Consider the following 5,432-nt stretch of genomic DNA (forward strand, 5'->3'; position numbering starts at 1 on the left):
GTGTAATGCTAGCACATAGAGTCTCAATGTTGTCCCGGGTCATAAGGACTAATGGTGTACAACCATAAACCAGGAATTCTCCACTCGATAAGTGAGAACCACTTGGAAAGTCCTTTATGGAGGGTTATTCAGTGCACTCTACCAGGAGCACCTATCTGCATACTCGTACATCACAATGTCCCATACCAATGAAACATGGTACTCACATCGCAGATACTAGTCTCAAACTCGAGCGGCTTATATCCTTCTTAGCGGTGGCTGAATCGAAAAAGAACTGTTTAGAATATACAGTATTCCAAATATGAGTTTCATGATACTCATAATATGAGCATCTCATATTCTTTCTACTATTTGTATATTCAAGGACTTTATCTATGCAACTAGCATGTGTATACATATAAAGAAGTGCCAAAACAATAATTTCAAATATTATTAAAATAAAGACTGTTTATACATAGAGTTTCATTGTGAACACTCGGCCAACACTTGGTTTGACGTGCACCTGCTCTAACCGATATGACTGTTACGGAGTTCATCCGTAAGTTTGAGAGGGGTTGCCATTTTGTGTCCCTAATTGCCAATGATGCTGGAGCCAAGTTGAGACAGTTTCTGGATGGTCTACGGCCGATTTTGCGCCGTGATGTTAGGGTGGCTGGCCCTAATACCTATGACGTCGTTGTCTCCAGAGCTCTAGTTGCAGAGCAGGATCTGATTGACATTGAGAGAGATCGCCAGGGCAAGCGACCAGTCTGATAAACATAAAAATTGTACATTAATTAAATGTTTTATAATATAAATATATAGTTTTTGTTTTATTAAATGTTTAAATATTATATGTTTTATAATAAATTGTATAAAATATAAGTTGTGTAATTACAAGTTTTTACTATTTTTTACAGGTTCGATAAAACAAGAATAAACTTGGCGTTGCAAATGGGATTAAGATGATCCTTGGACCTGTAGAAAGTTGATGTTAATATCTACAATATTGATGGCAAGCATGAGATTAAAATCCTCTCACAATTGAGATCAAATTAAGAAACAAATAAAGTTACCAAAGGAGTGGCAGTTTTACCATGCTCTAGTATTTTGACCATATCTCTCAAATTACTTGGTCAAATGGTTTGAAAAAAATATCACAACTAGACAACTCAATTATCCACATGTTTCTTTTTATGTGAAGAAGCAAATTCGGAGAAGAAGATTTTCAAAAGTGATGTGAAATATAATATAATATCTTGGAACACCAATGAAGACTTATGTGTAAAAAAATAATATTTTATTTGTGGTTGTCTTCCCAAATTTGGCTATAAATAGGGGTGCATTGTAATGTATTGAGATATCTCTCATTCTATGAACAAACCTTTGAGTTCATAATATTTCTCTCTATATTTTTCCTTTATTTCTTCATTTAAATATAATTAGCATGTTAATTTCATATTCAAAATTTTACACTTTGAATAATGAATAGCTAACTTCCTAAAGTTGAGATGAAAAGATGAAACTCTTGGCATGATAATAAGGTTACTAAAAGGTAAGAATCTATGTTTTATATTATTTAATCATTATTTATTGTTTTTGTTATATTTATTTCTTTAAGCATTTTTATACCCTACTTATAAGTGGGAGTTTTGATTTATTGTTGCTATATGTTACACTAAATTCTTGGAACCATTTAAATGTTAGTTTGGTATTACCAACCATTTAAAGTGGATGCCTTGATTTATTATATATGAATATATTATAATATTAATTTCTTGGTACCATTTAAATGTTAGTTTGGTTTTACCAACCATTTAAAGTGGGAACCTTGATTTAGTGTTTACAAATATATATAGCACAATAAATACTTGACCACATTTATAAGTTTTGTTATATATTATATACTTATAAGATAATAATATATAACATAATATAAATATGATTATTTAATATATTGGAACCATTTTATTAAGTGGATTTCAATAATGTTCGTTATGTTAACTTTATTAAAATACCAAGAGTGGATCCTTTAATCTCAACTACTTAAATTAAAATTTGAACAATTAAAATTTATCCATTAAAGATTCAAACAATTAAAATTAAAAAGAAACAAAAACAAAAACAAAACAAAAAAACATTGTAGTGGACTTGTAATTACCTTAGCTTCCCTTTGGATACGATATTCGGACTCACTGAATTATACTACTTGTGGACAACCTGCTCTTGGGAGTGCAACAATCAAAGTCGCAACAAGTTTTTGGCGCCGTTGCCGGGGAAGTATAATTTAATTTCAAGTCTATTTAATTTTGTTTATAGTTTATTTTTCTTTATTTGAATTTTTATTGTTTTTGTGTGTTTTTATTCTTTTGCATTTGAATTTGCATGAGCATTTGGTCACGTACACTTAGTGGTCGACTCATTCGAAATAACCCTTTATTTTTACAAACATGGCAGAAGAACCCATCCAAGAAAATGAAGATGAAATTCAATCTCAACATGATCATGATAGACGAAGAACACTTAGAGATCACATGAATCCTACACGTACTAGTGCACCTTCATGTCTAGTTTTTCCCCCTGATGCATCTCATTTCAATTTTAAGCCTGGTATTATCCAACTTTTACCCAATTTTCATGGCTTAGATTCTGAAAATTCATATATGCATTTACGAGAGTTTGAAGAAGTGTGCAACACATATAATGATCTAAATTGTAGCATGAACACCATTTGACTTAAGCTTTTTCCTTTTTCTTTAAAAGATAAAGCTAAAACTTGGCTACAAAATTATAGATCGGGATCCATTCGAACTTGGGATGAATTGCAACAACAATTTTTGAAAAAGTTTTTTCCATCTCATAGAACAAATTCTTTCAAAAGGCAAATCATCACTTTCACTCAAAAACAAGGAGAAACATTTTATCAGTGTTGGGATAGATACAAAGAATTGCTTAATCTTTGTCCACATCATGGTTTTGAAATTTGGAGAGTTGTTTCTCAATTTTATGAAGGCTTAACACCAAAAGATAGGAAAATGGTTGAATTTATGTGTAATGGAACATTTGAAGATAAAGATCCAAACGAGATAATTGAGTATCTCGATTCATTAGCTGAAAATGCTCAAAATTGAGACACTATAGGTACAATTGAACCATCAAACAAGATTCAATCTCCTACATCTGGTGGAGGTATGTACACTCTCAAAGATGAACATGATCTTTAAGCTAGATTTACCTCTTTGGCAAGAAAAGTTGAGGCACTTGAATTGAAAAAGAACGGTCAATTAAAATCTGTTCAAGAAATTGCGTGTCACATCTGTGATACAAGTGATCATTTTAAAAAAGATTGTCCCACTTTGCCCTCTTTTAAAGAATGTCTCCATGAACAAGCCAATGTTTTGAACAATTTCAAAAGGCCAAATTTTGAACCATTTTCTCAAAATTACAATCCAGGTTGGCGAAATCATCCAAATTTTAGTTGGAGGAATGATAATGCTGCACAATTTTCACAACCACATTTCCAAAATCAACAAAATTTTCAAAAGTATGCACCTTATGTTCCTCCACCTAAAAGAAATTTGGAAGATATATTGAATTCTTTAATTGCAAAGCAAGAGTCTATTAATACTCAAATTGCTCAAACCATGACAGATTTGAAAGATACTCTTGCTAAATTTGCATCTGCACTTAATGTTCATGAAAAAGGTAAATTTCCTTCACAACCTCTTCCTAATCCCAAGGATCATCATTCACAAATTGGAACTTCTGGAACTCAACCGATGGATCAGGTAAAATCTGTTATTACCCCTCGAAGTGGTAAAGTTGTGGAAAAATCCATTCTTGAACCTAGTGAAGATGATGATAAATCAACTCCAAAGGGTAAGGAAGTGGAACCCATAACTTGCGAAGAGGAGGTTCAACAGACAGTGTCACAACCATTCTCTCATGCATTGAAAAATACAAAAAAATCAAATTTGAATTATGATATATATGATATTTTTAAACAAGTAAAAGTTAATATTCCTTTATTAGATGCAATAAAACAGGTATCATCATATGCCAAATTTTTGAAAGACTTGTGCACTGAGAAAAGAAAATTGAATGTGAAAAAGAAAAGCATTTTTAGCCGAACAAGTAAGTGCAATCATTCAATATAATAATATTTTGAAGTACAAAGACCCTGGTTGTCCTACTATTTCATATATTATTGGAGAACGAAAGATTAAAAAATCCTTGCTTGATCTTGGAGCTAGTGTGAATTTACTTCCATATTCAGTTTATCAGGAACTCAATCTAGGCGAGTTAAAATCTACTTCGGTAACACTTTTACTTGCCGATAGATCTGTTAAAGTGCCAAGAGGTATGGTAGAAGACGTATTGGTCCAAGTTGATAACTTTGTATATCCTGTCGATTTCATAGTTGTAGATACACAACCTATCGAAGCTTGTAATGCAATTCCTGTAATTCTGGGTCGTCCATTTTTAGCAACTTCTAATGCCCTTATAAATTGCAGGAATGGAATAATGAAGTTGTCATTTGGTAACATGACCTTGGAGCTCAATGTTTTTAATCTTTGTAAGCAACCACATGACAAAGGAGATGAAAGTGAAGATGAAAATCTTATTGAAACTCTTGTGGAATAAAAAATTCAAGAAGGGAGTACTCGTGATCAATTAGATATTTATTCAATTGAAACTGTTAAAGAAAATATTGAAATTGATCTTGATGAATTTATCAGGTATCACTCGTTACCAGGATCAGAGAAAGAATTTGATGCAAAATATGAGAACAAAGACGAACCACACATATTGGAGTTAAAACCCTTGCCAGAAGAATTGAAGTATGCATTTCTTGGAGAAGATGAAACATATCCGGTGGTAATTTCTTTCAAACTAGAAAGTGATCAAGAAGATAAATTAGTTGATATGCTTAAAAGACATAAAAATGCAATTGGTTGGACACTAAAAGATCTAAAGAGCATTAATCCACTAATTTACACTCATAAAATTAACTTAGAAGAAAATGCAAAAACATCTCAACAACCACCATTGAGATTAAATCCACACATGAAAGATGTTGTGAAAACTGAAGTTCTCAAACAACTTGATGTTGAGATTATCTACCCTATTTCTGATAGTAAGTGGGTAAGCCCAAAACAAGTAGTTCCAAAAAAATTTGGCATCACAGTGATAAAAAATGAAAAAGGTGAAATGTTAACAAGTCGAGTCCCATCTAGTTTTTGGATGTGTATTGATTATAGAAAATTAAATGACGCCACTAGAAAAGATCATTTTCCATTATCATTTCTGGATCAAATTTTAGAAATAGTAGAAGGTCATCCATACTACTGTTTTCTTGATGGATATTCAGGTTATTATCAAATTCCCATTGCACTCGAAGATCAAGATAAAACTACATTGTTGGAAACGAAATTCCGGCGTTTGACAAAAGA

General features: G+C 32.0%; 1 non-coding gene across 1 annotated transcript; it reads right to left on the reverse strand.

Annotated features, from left to right (window-relative positions):
- Nucleotides 1-2,847: 2,847 nt before the first annotated feature.
- Nucleotides 2,848-2,956, reverse strand: LOC140808540 (small nucleolar RNA R71). The gene has a single exon (XR_012112959.1). It is a non-coding gene; the product is annotated as a small nucleolar RNA R71 (small nucleolar RNA).
- Between the last annotated feature and the right edge of the window lie 2,476 nt (nt 2,957-5,432).

This window comes from Primulina eburnea, chromosome 12 (assembly GCF_022965805.1).
Source record: "Primulina eburnea isolate SZY01 chromosome 12, ASM2296580v1, whole genome shotgun sequence".
Lineage (NCBI taxonomy): Eukaryota > Viridiplantae > Streptophyta > Magnoliopsida > Lamiales > Gesneriaceae > Primulina > Primulina eburnea.